This window comes from Malaclemys terrapin, chromosome 11 (assembly GCF_027887155.1).
Source record: "Malaclemys terrapin pileata isolate rMalTer1 chromosome 11, rMalTer1.hap1, whole genome shotgun sequence".
NCBI classification, from domain to species: Eukaryota; Metazoa; Chordata; order Testudines; family Emydidae; genus Malaclemys; species Malaclemys terrapin.
This window is the reverse complement of record NC_071515.1, coordinates 35,666,781-35,683,804: the sequence shown is the minus strand read 5'-3', so window position 1 is coordinate 35,683,804 and position 17,024 is coordinate 35,666,781. Positions and strand designations below refer to the sequence as shown.

The 17,024-nt window shown below is 39.9% G+C and overlaps 1 protein-coding gene across 5 annotated transcripts in view; it reads right to left on the bottom strand.

Annotated features, from left to right (window-relative positions):
- ZNF385B (zinc finger protein 385B) overlaps positions 1-17,024 on the bottom strand; it is a 298,061-nt gene that overhangs the window by 89,007 nt on the left and 192,030 nt on the right. The window lies entirely within an intron of this gene.

The following is a 17,024-nucleotide window of genomic DNA, read 5'->3' as shown; positions in this document are numbered from 1 at the left end:
ACAGGCAGAATAAAAACACTTCTAAGGCTCAAAAATTCTGATGAGCCAGAAAGGCAGGGCTGGGCACCTATTACAAACAGATGCTTTTGCAATTCAGGGTTGCCTATGAGATTAGTGAGAGTGGACATTTATGCAAGCTGGGATACAGAGGTATTTTTAATATGAGTTGTGCATTCATTTTTCTCCCTTATAATGGCATCTGTAATGTGTTTAATGCTGCACAAGCATGACTCAGATTTTTTTTTAATCTAAAAAAGGCCTACTGATTAAAAATGCAAGAAATCAAGAAATAAGTAGTAAGCCCACAACATATGTTTATACTAAATAACCATACAGCATAAAAATAAACCAAATTTCCTACTTTCCCTCAACATCACCCTTTAACATTATTTTCTTAGTTTAACCCTATATCTTTCTTTCCAAACGAAGGCTTTCCAAATTTTAAATGAATGGTAACCCTTTTTATAAATATGCACAGCCAAAATGTGGCCTCAAACAGGTGGAATCTTTCCTAATTGATGACTGTCTAAAACTGAACAGATTAATATTTAATACAAAAGCAGGCCTATATCCTTTCTTTCTGCATAGCTCCTGACTCCCTCATCTCACAGGGGGAGAGGAGCAAAGAGGTTTGCACCAAGTGTAGGTGGTTTGTCCATCTAATGGCACAGGTGTCCCAATATCCACAAAGAAATTCCTTGTCAGGTATCTGCAGAGAGTCATGCTCTCCCTCTTCGCAGAATGGTTCACAGCAAAGCCACATTTTGCTGGCTCCCTAGCTATACACTTCCCTTCCCCTCACCCTCTCCTGAGGGCAGGAGAAGGCAACTCTCAGCCTAATCTCTGGCTGGATTTTCAAGTGGGAATTCTGTATATTTGTCAGGGGGCTTAATTCACCAAAGATCTCTCTTTCTCCCCCTGCTCCCTTCCCTTGCTCTTCTTCTGAAACAGAGGGCATTCACAGCCCAGATTAGACTTTTTTTTCATTATATACCAGGGGTCGGCAACCTTTCAGAAGTGATGTGCCAAGTCTTCATTTATTCACTCTAATTTAAGGTTTTGTGTGCCAGTAATACATTTTAACGTTTTTAGAAGGTCTCTTTCTATAAGTCTATAATATATAACTAAACTATTGTTGTATGTAAAGTAAATAAGGTTTTTAAAATGTTTAAGAAACTTCATTTAAAATTAAATTAAAATGCAGAGCTCCCCGGACCGGTGGCCAGGACCTGGGCAGTGTGAGTGCCACTGAAAATCAGCTCGCATGTCGCCTTCGGCACGCGTGCCAGAGGTTGCCTACCCCGTTATATACCTTACTTTAAAAATGTTATTTCTGAAGCTCCAAATGCAAATCTGTAATAATTGGATTTACATTCTATTTGGCGTTGCAAAATATTCTTCAATTAATGTGTCAAGTGACTTCTAGATACTGTAAATTAAACATTTAATGCAAACAATGCACTGCCCTTCAACCCTTCCAGTGCTTTCCAGTCAATTGATCACCTATCCATCATTTCTCTTCCTCAGGGCTGCCAATCCAGTCTCTGCCCAAACTCACCCCTTTCCCCCTGAAACTGCCCAACTCATCATCAGTGCTGCACACCCCCTGCAGCCTCTCAGCTCATCAGGTCAATCAATCAAAAGTATCACACCCCTCCATGCAATACTACTGATCACATCCTCAGCTCCACTAGGGTGACCAGATGTCCTGATTTTATAGGGACAGTCCCGATTTTGGGGTCTTTTTCTTATATAGGTTTCTATTACCCCCCACCCCCATCCCGATTTTTCACACTTGCTGTCTGGTCACCCTAAGCTCCACATACATCTCTAACCAAGCAACTGATCCTCTAACATCAGGAATCCATCCTCTTCCCCACAACCACTCAACTGATCCTTTTACCACACAGCCACCCCCAGTCAATTCGTCCATTGCCCTGCAATCACCGAAACCAGTTGATCATCTGCCTTCTCTGCCTGCTAGCTTCCCTTGCTCCCATCTAATAGATTCTTTGCCTCTCCATTAATACTGTTCCTATCACTAGCCCTCCAGTTATCTTCTTCCTCCTTTCCTCAATGGCTAATCAGTGGTAGGGAGGAGAGCAGTCCTGTGTTAGATGTTTCTCTGCTCCCAAGGATTGCGATTAGTGTATGCTGCTCCCTATACAGGGTCCCTGGGCCTTTTAGAACCAGGCAGGAAGTAGGCTGTGGAGCAGCAAGTGCAACTTTCTCTTCCTCATCAAACCTCACCACTCACCCACACCCCTCTGAGAGATGCCAGGCAGTCTGTAGTTGCTGGCTAAGTAGATCTGTCCCAGTGCATTTAGAATCTCTGAGTGGGACACTGAGTGAAACTTCACTCGGAAAAGGCAATTCATTTGTTCCCTCTTCTTTTGATCTCACCAGCATAGGTTCATACACACTATTTAAAATCTATTCTACTATATTTGAGAATCAGATTGAGTGTTGTGATGCTGTGGCTACCTGGGTTGATTAGATAGTCTACCATCCAAGACAGGTCCTTTGTAGATACTACTGAATAGGAGAGGGTAAATACATTAGTTTCAGCCACTGCATAAGAATGTAATGTTATAGATTATTAGATTAATTACAGACCACAATCCTTCCCTCTTCGTGCATTGGTAAATCCTGGGGTCACAGAAGAGATGGACAGAAGATTGCAGCAGTGCCCCACCAGGCTGGTTACATTCCTTCTTGAGAGGAAGATTAATCCTGATAAAATTATCCTACATTTTCTCCTTTCCCAACCCCATCATTTGCAAAATGTAAAATACCGTTTGAAATCTTTAAGTAAATTAGATTTTATATTTTGCATAGACTTGTGAAACTCATCAAGAATTGTGCTTAATTAACTGTAGGTCACAGCTTATTCGTGTGAATTCATAAACACTAAAAAACTAATGAGAGTCTAATGCACATACAGCCTCTTCCTTAGATCTGCAATGAAAAAATAGATCAACAGGATAATAGTGCATCAAGAGATTTACCAAAGGAATTGTCCTCAGCTGCAAAAAGATGATTGTATTGTATTTTTACTAGCTGATTCTGATATATTAGATACACAGAATTCAGTATTGTATTCACACTGCTACAATGTATTTAATTACCCACTGTGCTTCTAATTAGGTAATGGTCTAGCCATTGTCAATTTAATTCTTCAATAACAAATATTTACATATTTTGATTTAGCCAAACTTATAAATATTGCTTCAATTACAACTGAGCTATAATTTCAGTTTAAAATTAAAATTAAGGCTGAGTTTTTGTAATGGCTGACCTCCCATCCCTTCTAACCAGGCTGTGGTGAGTATTCATCATAGAAATAAGTTTTCACTATTTTTTCCATATCTCTGTGCACTCTTCTTGGTACATCCTGGCTGACTACTGATATCTCAAATTTAACACAACATACACCAGAAGCCTCACTGCAATATGGGATGTCAGAGTAATTAAATCTGGAATATCTTCAGGATACCAGGATAGATTCAGAGATTCTACAGAACTTACATAAAACATGCGCCCCGCAGTTTGATTAGCGAAGGCAATTCACACACAAACATGTGTTCAACTATTTTCACTCCCCCCACACCAGTTTACTTTAAAATCCCTCTCCTCTACTACCCCTGCCAATCAAGTCACAGAGGCCCATTGACTCTCCTCCCTCCCCCCAATCTCTTTGTAAAAATCCCTGGCAACGTAAGCAGGAAGAGATGACCAAAAGTGACAAAGTTAGAACCTCTACACTTGAGAGTCATCAGATCAAGCAGAATGGAACACTGAGTTGCACCAAAATTCTCCCTAAAGGTCAAACAATCCCACTGTCACCCAATCAAATTTGTATGCAAATATGAACCAAGCAGGAATACTGGCACAACAAAGATGTAGCTGACAATGTTCATTATCATTACAAATTTAGCAGATGTTTACCATTTCATTAGCATTTTAATGATGCAGACATTTTACTGTGTCAGATTGTTTTAAAATATTAGTAAATCTTGGGCATAAATATAAGTGATCTTTCTTGTAAATTCATTCACGCACCTCAACCTGCTAGTTTTTAGTTTAAACACTGTTTTACTATACTTTTTTATTATAATTGCTTCAAGAAATAAGAAAACTCTTTCCACATGTACTATGAGGATATATTCTACAAAAGAAATATCTGGTGTTTGGATTAAAATAATAATAAAAAAACCCCAAAAGATTTCCTACAAGCTTGTTTCCTGGTGTTTTATCATGTGACTTATTTTTTCTAGTTCATCTGCTGCTGCTCTGACTCCAGCTGCATGAATTATCTACAGTTACATCATCAGGTTCAAGAAACAGGCAGACACTTTGCCAAAAAAATATTAGTCCTCGGCAGAACCACTCTGACAAGTTAAGGGACGAAATCGGTTTCTTAGATCCTAGCTGAAGATCCAGAGTGCTTCCCACTTTATTAGAATAAATTCTCCTTTCACTTCCTGCACAAATGTGTCTCAGAACAATGTAACAAATACTATGTCTCTTAGATAGCATCTGCTATCATCCAGGTATGGCTTCAAACTACCTGAAAATCGGAGAGAGGTTTTTTTCCCACTGATTATCAGAAGCCTTCAGGGTTAACTACTGATTTGTTTGACAACAAAGAACTATGTATAGTTAATAGATTAGATGGTGAAAGTACTGCTATTGTACTGTTGGCGGTGGTGCGAAGCATTACTTCAGTCACTCTCCTGTATAACACAAGACTTCTCTCATGGTTCCAATCCAAGGATACCTGTCCCAACAAAATTTGCTATGTGAATGGGGAGGAGGTTAGATAACACAGACTTGGGCAACAGTCTTTCACCTCTAAAAATCTACACTCAAATCCCAAGTACATCTCATCCAGTACCAGATCGGTGCTTCACAAAGCTACCATGCAGGACAGAAAAGACCAGTTATTCTAAAGAGTATTGGCAGAGAGATGATAGTTTACATATTGTCATGCACACTGCTAATCCCTATTTAGAAAGGGCTCTCTATTTTTTTAAATCTAAATTTACCATCTGCTCAGTTTAGTGGCTGCCCATCCTCCTCTCCCCATCTTCAAATCCTTCCACTAGTTCCAGCCATGCTGAATCACTAAAGGCATGTCTTCATTAGCAACTTTAAAGCGCTGCCGCGGCAGTGCTTTAACATGGCTGTGTAGTTGTGGCACCAACGCTGGGGCTATAAAAAACCCACCTCCATGAGGGGAATAGCTCCCAGCGCTGGGAGCCATGCACTGTCTACACTGCCACTTTACAGCACTGAAACTTGCAGCGCTCAGGGTGGTGGTGTGTGTTTTTTCACACCTCTGCAGCGCTGTAAAGTGCCAGTGTAGACAAGCCTTTAGGGTTGCTTTGCATAGTAACAACAACCACTCAAGGCAAGAAGGTGCAAATGAATGGGATGGTAGCAGAATAGGAACCTCTGAAGAAATGGGTGGGGTATTGTGTTTTCTTTTCTCTCTTTAGTGCTGCAGTTTCAGAACATCAGGCCAGATCATCAAATCAATTGCTGGAACTTATAACACACCTTCAAGATGGACAACAATCATCCCCTTGGTTGTGCAGACACTGGCTGAATTCATTCATAGGCTGCAATCACAGTGCACTCAGTCACCCTCACCTTAGATTTTAGATTGTCATCCAAAGTACCTGATTTTTCCTTTAAGGGTTTGGAACCCGAGGAGCAGACAGGAGATGTTTAAAATGGTTTAAATCTCACACTCTATGAAAATTCTATGTGCACTAATCTGTGACCCTTTTCAGGGCTGTAAAGCTTTCAGTACCATTTACTAATTTGCATTAGGCACTTTTGAACATTGTCAAAAATATTTTTCAACAACACGCTGAAGTGTTTTTTAAATATAAACGATTCTGAGCCAGAGACAACACTGAGGCTTTCAGACTGAATAAAGTTTGCTTCAGCTCCACTGCCTATAGCCTGAAAAGGATCACTGGACTAAAAAAAGAAAGTCTTGTATGAGTCCTTACCTTAAACTGGAGTTCGTCTTGTGTCTCTGACACATCAGTCTAGTTCCTCCAATGATCACAGTTACCCACTAGTTGTAGTACTTCTTCCTAGATGATGCCAGCTTGTTCAATATCCTCTCATTCTCTTCTGCCAGCTTTTCCTTGGCCTTCCTCACTTTCTCTCCCCTCCCTTAGGTATGCAATGTAATGCTTGCTTAGCAAGGCTCCCATCTTCCATACAATGTACATGTCCCAACCATTTGAGCCCTCTTTCTTCGATAAAATTTTTTAGCATGTCCAGTTCTGTCAGTGCCCCTATTCTCACATTGGTTATTTTGTCTTTCCATGAAAAGCAAAGCATCTTCCTCAGCCATCTGTGATGGGCAGATTCCAGTCTCATCCTGTTAGTCACCACCATCAGCCAAGTCTCTGCTCTGTACAGTAGCACGCTCAGTACAATCACAGGGTATAGTCTTCAGTTTAGTGGGGAGACCTCTCTTTGATCACATGGTGTTCACTCTTCCAAAAGTGCTGTTTGCTTTTCCTAATCTTGTCTGAATCGCTTTATTGCAGTCATCTTCAAATGTCATCACACTCCCCAGATAGCAGAACTTTTCCATCCTGTTCCATTTCTTTTCCATCCACATGCACCTTTGCATCTGTTGTTCCATTTCCTACCTTCCTAATCTTTGTTTTCTCCGCATTTAATTTCAGTCCAATTTTTGCTGCTTCTTGTTGTACCTCTGATGTAAGATCAATCATTCTCTGTTCCATGCTTAGTAAAGCAATATTGTCAGCAAAGTCATGGTCTTAATTCATCCCTGCTAACCCATTTTACACCATTTACTATGCTTCTTGTTAACCACTTTAACACCCAATCTATTGCTAATGCAAGGAGGATTGGTGATAAACATCCTTGTCTAACTCCGGTCATAATATCAAACCACTCACCCAGGCCTGTATCCAATCTTACTGTACATCTACTTGCATTATATAAAAGTATTATGTTGAACGGCTTGTCTGATATCTCATAGCTTCTAGCAATATTCCACAGGGTGTCTCTGTAGACACTATGGAATGCTTTAACGTCAATAGAATTGATGAAAATGAGGCTTTGTTAAGCAGTAGCTTTTTCAGTGATCCATCAAAGAGTGAATATCTGTTCAAAACATGCTCTACATAGATGGAACTCAGCTTATTTTTCATACAATATTTCATCCACTCCTTTCTTCATTCTATTCAGCATACTAGTAGTCAATACTTTGCCAAGGACTGATAATAGTACAATACCTCTCCAATTCGTGCACTGAGTAAGATCACCCTTTTTTGGCAACACCAGAATAATTCCATCTTTCTAGTCTTGTGGCACTTGTTCTTTCATCCATATTTCATTACACTGTCTTGGTAACTGCTCAGTAAGAATTTCATCTCCTGCCTTAAGTACCTCTGCTTAAATTCTGTCAACTCAAAGAACTTTCTCCTGTTTGAGACCTTTGATGTCTGCTTTAATTTCATTGGGTGTTATTGGCCCCTTTTCTATTTCTAACTTAGCATTGGCATTTCTCTTGAACACGTGCATGATTCTGGACAGTTAATTCGGCATGGAAACATTCTTTCCATTGTCTGACTTGTTCATGTATTTTCTGTCCATGAGAGTTCCTGATGGGCATCCCAAACCTGAGCCATTCTTTTTACGTGACAGATCTGAGGAACTGTCACAGATTGAGGTATCATTAGAGGAGGTTTTGGAACAAATTGATAAATTAAACAACAACAAGTCACCAGGACCAGATGGTATTCACCCAAGAGTTCTGAAGGAACTCAAATGTGAAATTGCAGAACTACTAACTGTAGTCTGTAACCGATCATTTAAATCGGCTTCTGTACCAGATGCCTGGAGGATACCTAATGTGATGCCAATTTTTAAAAAGGGCTCCAGAGGTGATCCTGGCAATTACAGCCCTCTGAGCCTGACTCCAGTACCGGGCAAACTAGTTGAAACAATATTGTCAGACATATAGACGAACATAATTTGTTGAGGAAGAATCAACATGGTTTTAGTAAAGGGAAATCATACCTCACCAATCTACTAGAATTCTTTGAGGGGAGTCAACAAGCATGTGGACCAAGGGGATCCAGCGGAGATAAGATTTTCAGAAAGCCTTTGATAAGGTCCCTCACCAAAGGCTCTTACGCAAAGTAAGCTGCCACGGGATAAGAGGGAAGGTGCTCTCATGGATTGGTAACTGGTTAAAAGATAGGAAACAAAGGGTAGGTATAAATGTTCAGTTTTCAGAATGGAGAGAGGTAAATAGTGGTGTCCCCAGGGGTCTGTTCTGGGACTAGTCCTATTCAACATATTCATAAATGATCTGGAAAAAGGAGTAAACAGTGAGATGGCAAAATTTGCAGAGGATACAAAATTACTAAATATAGTTAAGACCCAGGCAGACTGCGAAGAGCAAAAGGATCTCTCAAAACTGAGTGACTGGGCAACAAAATGGCAGATGAAATTTAATGTTGATAAATGCAAAGTAATGCACATTAGAAAGCATAATCCCAACTATACATATAAAATGATGGGGTACGTTATCATTCAAGAAAGAGATCTTGGAGTCATTGTGGATAGTTCTCTGAAAACATCCACTCAATGTGCAGTGGCAGTCAAAAAAGCAAACAGAATGCTGGAAATAATTAAGGGGATAGATAATGTTGCTTCTATATAAATCCATGGTACTCTCACATCTTGAATACTGTGTGCAGATGTGGTCACCTCATCTCAAAAAAGATATATTGGAATTGGAAAAGGTTCAGAAAAGGGCAACAAAAATGATTAGGGGTATGGAACGACTTCCACATGAGGAAAGATTAATAAGACTGGGAGTTTTAAGCTTGGAAAAGAGATGGCTAAGGGGAGATATGATTGAGGTCTATAAAATCATGACTGGTGTAGAGAAAGTAGATAAGGAAGTGTTATTTACTACTTCTCATAACACAAGAACTAGGGGTCACCAAATGAAATTAATAAGCAGCAGGTTTAAAACAAACAAAAGGAAGTATTTCTTCACACCATGCACAGTCAACTTGTAGAACTCCTTGCCAGAGGATGTTGTGAAGGCCAAGACCATAACAGGGTTCAAAAAAGAATTAGATACATTCATGGAGGATAGGTCCATCAATGACTATTAGCCAAGATGGGCAACAATGGTGTCCCTAGTCTGTGTTTGCCAGAAGCTGGAAATGAGCGACAGGGGACTATTTGATGGTTACCTGTTCTGTTCATTCCCTCAGGGCGGGGGTGAAACTAATTTAAAGGACTTACTGGTATGCCGGAGTCCTGAGCGGGGGGTGTTCAACCAGAACGGGTGTAGCCTCAACTGGAAGAGGCGGGGCCTTTAGAGCCCTGGGCCCTTTAAATAGAGATTTAAAGGGCCCAGGGCTCTGGCTGTAGTAGCAGCAGAGGCTGCTGGGAGTCCCGCTGCCAGAGCCGTTAGCGATTTAAAGGGCCCAGGGCTCCACTGCGGTAGTGGCGGCCGGGATCCCCTGGCCCTTTAAATCACTGCCAGAGCCCTGCCACCGCTACCCCAAGGCTCCGACAGTGCGGCTCGGGGCTCCAGCCACTGATACCGCCCCAGGCCCTTTAAATTGCTGCCAGAGCCCTGCTGCTGGAGCCAGCGGAGATTTAAAGGGCCCGGGCTCTTTAAATCGCTGCCTGAGCCCTGCTGCCTGGGAAAGCCGGTCCAGGCTCTTACTTTCATATGGTACCAGCTTACTTTCACCTCTGCCTTTGGGGCAGCACCTGGATACTGGGCTAGATGGACCTTTGGTCTGACCCAGTAGGGCCATTCTTATGTTCTTATCTCCAGTGACAGTCTGGTTCTTCCCAAGAAATCTTTCACTGTTTTATGAAGCTTCTTCAAGTCTCCCCTCTGTGCTGCTTCTTCTGCCTCTGCAGTTTTCTCCTGATCCCACGCATTTCTATCTTCCCTGAAACTCTTCTTTATCCTTTTCTCTGTATTTTGCATCCACCTTTAAGAGTTGCGCATGTGTCTTGCACTGTTCCTTTTTTGCATTCATAACTTTCTTCTAGTCAGTAACTGCCCATGTTCCAGATGCAATTCATGCATCTTTCTTCTGCCATCTTTGGCAGCCCACTTCTTCCTCGGTTGTCTTGACTACCATCTTCCTCCAGTTTGACCATATGTCTTCCTGCCTTTCAACAGCTTGGTCTTGCTAAACACTGGTATGGTTGTGAAGTGCAATCTGGAATCTGACCTGTTTCTTTGTCCTTGAACTTCTCTATTGCTGTAACACTGTTTTTGGTCCATCTTTGTGATCTTTTTGAGTTTAACTTGTAAGGTGGCCACTAAAAAATAATGATCCAAGCCAACATCTACTCCTCTAAGGACTCTGACATCCCTCGAAGAAGTCCTTTGAGTCCTTAGTACACTTATTTATAGACAACTATATGGAAAGAGTGAAGTGTTCAAGTAAATCATATTTTTAATGATCTAATGAAATATGTATTAAAAATAATCAATTAGGGTTCTCCCTTCAGAGGAGAATCACTATTAAAATGATGCTCCATTATCTGGATCCCTGCTGCAATATGACCCATTACTATCTACTTTCATTAGGAGCTGATATTTCCAGAAATGGTATACAAATATAGTGGACCCCTGCAGGTCACTAAATCTAAGTATTTATATGACTCATCCCCATAGAATCTGAATTACATGTATTTAAAAAACAGAAATAATCTCTCTCTCACTCCCCTGATTAGTTTATAGGCTTCGGGGATTTTCTGTTTATTTTTTTTGCTTAGTTATATGAGTGAAAGTGTTGTACGTCTCTGAGTATATCAGAGAGAGAGAGATTACTAAGAGAAAGCAAAGTCAAATAAATGAATTTTGTATTTAGTTCTGAAAATGGTGAGGTGCAGGTATCATAAAAAGCTGTATTTTAGAAGTAGTGCATTAAGCATTTTCAGGAAGGTGAACTTTGAGATTCTCTCTCTCCCCCCCGCGAAAACAAAATGCTATGTGAATAAATCTATCAGGTTTTCTTCTATTTTTTTCCCTAAGTCACAGTCAGCAGAATAAAAGCTAGTGCTTGCCATTTGCTACCTCTAGGCTCCCATGGCTTGTCAGAGCTAAAGGAGAGAGAGTGACTTTCAAGACCAATTCTTTATCTGAATTTCCCAAATGGCAAATTAACATGATCCTGAGAGAGCAGCACTGCCCAGGCAACGTAACTTATTTTTAAAAATAACTTGTGAATCAAAACAGCGGCGTGTATGAGACACTTCCATTGCTTTCCACTGACAATAGGAAAAATACTAAGCAGTTTATATCCCCAAAGCACTGTACTAATTAATGAATGAGTTCCTTCAAGAGTCAATATGATTACCACTAAAACATTTGTGATGCATACATAATTTGAAATCTAGAAGTTGTATTGACTTCATTCCTCTCAAACCTTATTCAAACATCAATGGAACAGTCAATTCTTCCACTGACCTATGAAGTGATCTAAAGAATATGAAGCACTTGCATCGACATACATGGCTACCTATTTAAAACCTGTAGAACTGTCAAAGGTGGTATTTCAAAAGGCAGTAGGAATGACTATTCATCCAGACTGGTTACTAATGGCTATTGGGTAAGATATGATTAGTAGAAAGTCCACTTGCCCAAAAATCAGGAGGCAAGGCAATCCACAGAAACACTTTATTTTAGTCCATGTCTGACCTTGCATAGCAACAAAACTAGAGAAACTGACACACCAAACATTATGGATCTCATTAGGTTCTGAAGGGTTTTGCCTTTTTGACATAACTGCTGCAACAAACTCTGCATTCATTTCATATGGCATGACCATATTGTATAAAACTGTAAGAACTATATAGATAAGTTATAGCACTATTATAGATAACTAACTCAACTTCACATAATAAACAAGCCAGACTATGAAAATCATTCTGACATTCCACATTTTCATTTTGAAGGAAACACTAATATTTCCATTATCAATCATCCAGAAAGAAATGTCTTATGATTATATGTATTAACAGGATTCTACATGTATGCTCTCACACTCTGAGTTGGAGAAAAGCAGATACTTTGAAATAAAGTGTTTCTACATGTCAAATGTATTTAGGATTTCTCCTAAACATGCCATACCGTATACAAACCTGGAATGAAATCATGACCCTTTTGCATTAATTGGAGTTTTGACTTAACATGCCAGGATTTCACACCCCTGCTTACCTATTCTCCCCCCACACAATATTAGGAGTTATAAACAGCTTGCAAAAAATGTAAGTGTACAATAAAGAAGTTTACAGTAGATATATAGGCTGTATTTACATATTGATTATGCAGTTGAAAGATATACAGCAAAAATATCTGAAGAGTTCCCAGAATAACTAGTTTAGATAAAAATGATTGCTAGTAAATAACTGGGTAAATAATTTACATGACAGGACAACACATTTTCATTCACTTCACATCTATGGAAATTTTTATGAGGTTTTTGTCCTGGAATGTTGTAGCTACAAAATACACAGTATAATGATTTACCCGTAATCCCTTTCCCAATATCAACCTCACAATGTCAACAGTACAAGTTATCAAAGTAAAACATGCTACCAATAAAAATGTTCTGGGCTACTGACTTCAACAGGGGCAGGATGTAGCCCAATATCTTAAATAGTTTAAATATAATATAAAGGATAATACTATAACTAGACTCTAATTACCTCACTAGCCTAATTATAAATGCACTGCATGCTGTGAAATAGGCTCCATTCTTAGGCCCTGACCTTACAAGCATTATATACATGATTAACTTTAAACATGTGAGTAGTCCCACTGACATCAATGGAAATATTCACTATCCTTGAAATTAAGTGTATGCGCAAGGCTGAGAGAGATTGGGGCCTTCCTCACTAGAATAGTGAGCTGTTTGTAGTGTTGTAGCAGTCATGTTAATCCCAGGATATGATAGAGATAAGGTAAGTCAGGTAATATCTTTTACTGGACCAATTTCTAGTATAGTAAAAGATATTATCCTGCCTAACTTGTGAACTCTGGAATACTGAGGATTGTGCACCATTTTCATTTCTATGAATTAAAATGTTTTTTCCTCAGTAGAATTTTCTCCCTCAATTCCCTAATGTTTAAAACAGATTGTGAATACTATGCATGAAGTTCACGTGTGGAGCTTATCACAAAAAAGTTGATGTTTTCAATCAGTTATAATATTTATAATTAATAATATATGAAAGGCACTCTAGGAATTTGTTCTCCAGTCTCTAAAATTCAGTACACGTATCAAAAATTAGAAACAGAAAAAAACAGATGTGTATCTTAAAGCTTTTTGTTGTTAAAGAAAAACAATTTCAATATTTTACAGGAAAATGAATCAACATTAATCAAGAAAAGCTTAATTTTTACACCTGTAACTCTTCTATATGTTAAACAGCTTAAAAATCAACAACAAATCATCCTGGACTTTGTATTGTAAATACCAAAAAGGGTAAAAAGAATCCAAACAATTAGAATTGAGAGAGATATTTTTCCCTCTTCACCTGAAATAATCATGTTAAAATTGTTAGGTCACAGCTGTTTGAATTAACCTTCATAGCGCCTATATCTTTATGATAATCTGTTCAAATTTTAACCTGCAGATTGTGCAACCTGTACAGTATTTCTCTCTCTAACTTTTGTCCTGCATGTGCTCCTGAACAATACAAATTTCAGAAGAGGAAATACTCATGCCATATACAATTTCATTTTGGCAGCCACTGTGCTGTACTGTTCCACTTGTTTCTTCTTCAATATTTATATTTCCAAGTCAAATGAACCCGAAAAACACCATACTAATATCAGTGCATATTTATTAGTATTGGCTGTTTGTCAAGCTTAAGCAATTAAATAAATTAAGACACATCCTTCACTACATTTAGAAGCAATGTGCTGGCTGAAGTACAACTGTGATTTGCTTTTATCTGTAGGTGGCATGGAAATATTTGTCATTTGTTTCTCTACAAGGCTAATTTTGCAGACTTCTAAAACCAACAAAGCCATTTGTTCAATTAGAAAGCTGCGTGGCATGTCATAACCTAGCATATTCTACTCTGCTGCACTGGATTGCACCATTCTAAATAAACACAGTTGGCTATTAATACATACAGTACTCTTAGGTACTATGAGCAAAATCTTGACCCTACTGAAGACAATTGGAGTTTTGCCATGGACCACAATAGGTCAGGATTTCACTCTATATATTTGTGACTCTTCAGCTTATTCCTAAACAAAGATTATCACATACAGAACTGGCTAGATCCTTGATCTCAGTATGGCTGCTTTGAATTGTTACAGGGCATAAAGCCAGAAAGGCAGTCAAACCAGTCAGTGGAGGATTCACTCACAATAGAGGAATTCACAGGTGGTGCAACACCACCTCAATCCCAGAAAAGGGGATGAGCCAGAGAAAGGAAGTGTAGCCAGGGTGTCCCTATGCATTGCAATTCCCCACTGCTGAAACAGCCTTTTGGGACCATAGGTAGCTTGGTTTGAATTAAACCTTCCCTGAGGCTGCACTAACATGAGCTCGGGACCAGCATCTCTGGCCCTCCTGCTTTTCGCTCCCATGCTGCAGGTTCTCCCACTCTAGACTGCTCTGGTTCAGGGAACTCCATCTCAACAGGGTCCAGTTGCTACATGCAATGTCTGACCCCATTGTCCTCCTCAGAATGTCCTGGTTTGTTCAAGCCTGTCTTCCTTAACATCTACAGGTGCCCTGAACGAACTGGATCATCCTCCCCAGTCCTCATCTGGTTCTGGGATGCCATTTCTTTTCTGGTCATCAGAACATAGCAGGCTAACCAGCTGTGTCTTTTTCAGCTCTCTAGAGTTCAGGTTCCTTTCTTTGCACAATTCTACTAGCTGACTTTTCCTGAGCTGTCGATAGCTCTTTATTTCTGTCTTTTCCTATTGTTTTCCCCAAAAGAAGACAGGAAAATAAATGTTCTTACTTTTTCCTTCTAATATCTATCTATTTATCTATCTATATCATCACTGTCACAATCCCACCAATGTTTCATAGTTACAGGGCTGCCGGAACCTCTGTCCCCTTTCTGGTCTCTCTGAGTGTACTCCATTAGGTGTCAGGCTTGTGCCTTTACTTGTCTGGGCAGGTGTGCTGGAACAATTTGTATAGAGGAGGTGCTGAAAGCCATTAAACCCAACTGTAAGCCCTGCATATTATAGAAACTACTTCAAACCAGGAGGTGCTGCCGCATCCCCAGCACCCCTAGTTCCAGCACCTGTGTGTCTGGGCTGGAATTTTACAATTCTCACTCACTTAGACCAGAATCTGCGTTTAACACCCCATTTTTGCCAACCATTTATTGTTACGCAGGTCTGAATGGATACCTGCATCTCTTCCCTTTGGCAGTCTGTGACCAGAGCTATACAGTGATGAACAGCCTTCTTCAAAGAAGTAGGTTTATTTAGTAAATGGAACAAAACATACAAGAAAATGATTTTAAAACAAGGAACAGACTACTTGCATGCTTAGACTCATCCAATCACACGCTTTACTACAAACTAAGTTATATGGGCTTCCTGCTTGAGTTATAAGTGCAAAACAAATCCAACTTAGATTCTTTTAGCAAACTCTAGAGTTCCTTTATTGTGCTGAAAAAATTGTTAGATTCAGGTTCTGACAAACTTTCAAAGGGAAAATATTTTGCAGCTGGGAGCCTTAAACTGGCTGTGGACAGGAAGCGCCTCCAAGCTGAGTTTAACCCAAGTGTTATGTGTTCACAGCACCTTGCCCAACTCAGGAGAGCAACACCCACATTCTGCACTTACTAGAGTTTCCAGGGAAACATCAAGTATAGATCTGAGTACAGTAGAGTATTTTAGCCTGGAGGTAAAAAAAATACATGGAGGACTATTGTGAGGTCAGTATTTACAAGCAACGTCAAAGCCATTGCTACACCTTATCTGAGATGGTAGATAATGTTTTCACCCCTCAGCCAGTCAGTTACTTTTTTCCAGATCCCTACCTCATTCAGGTGGAAGGAGAATGAGTCGAATCTGAAATGTAAAGATGTTGAGCCAAGTATCAGCTGTGTACTGATGATATTGAAGTCCAAATAACTTTGTGGGTAAAGTGCAAGACTTGGGAGTCAGGATGACTAGATTCTGTTCCTGGCTCTGACACATACTGTGTGGCCATTAACAAGGCCCTTAATTTATTTATTTTATTTATTTATAATGGAGATATCCCATCTCCTAGAACTGGAAGGGACCTTGAAAGGTCATTGAGTCCAGCCCCCTGCCTTCACTAGCAGGACCAAGTACTGATTTTGCCCCAGATTCCCAAGTGGCCCCCTCAAGGATTGAACTCACAACCCTGGGTTTAGCAGGCCAATGCTCAAACCACTGAGCTATCCCTCCCCCCCATCTCGGTTTTCCAATCTGTTAAATGGGACTCAAAATACTCACCTCACAGTAGTGTTCAGAAACTTAACTTATTAATGTCTGTAAAAGTGCTCTGAGGTCCTCAGATAAGTCACTATAGAAAAAAATTATTATTGCACTAATCTTCCTCCTTTCCCCATCTTCTGCATCCCCTCTCCTCCCTACGTTATTACTCTTCCTTCTCTCAGTTTTCTGGAACATTCGCTCACCACACTGTACGACTAGCCAAATCCCCCCACATTAACTGCGAGCTATCACAGCTCCTTCTCCTATCCCAATGCTTTGGGAGGGATCGGAAGGAGTGTGTGGAGACACAGAAAGCTTCTAATAATTGTTCCAACTTTTAACAAGTGCTGGTTGTAATGTGATAAAATCACTGGAACAAGAATGACAGCAAACCATAAACAGAACTGTTAGGCTACACAACAACTAAGTTAGCAACTTTCTTTAACACAGAAGGGGGAAAAGGGCAAAACTTGCTTTGATACTTCATAAATTCTGGTCCATATTTATCCCTTTTGTGATT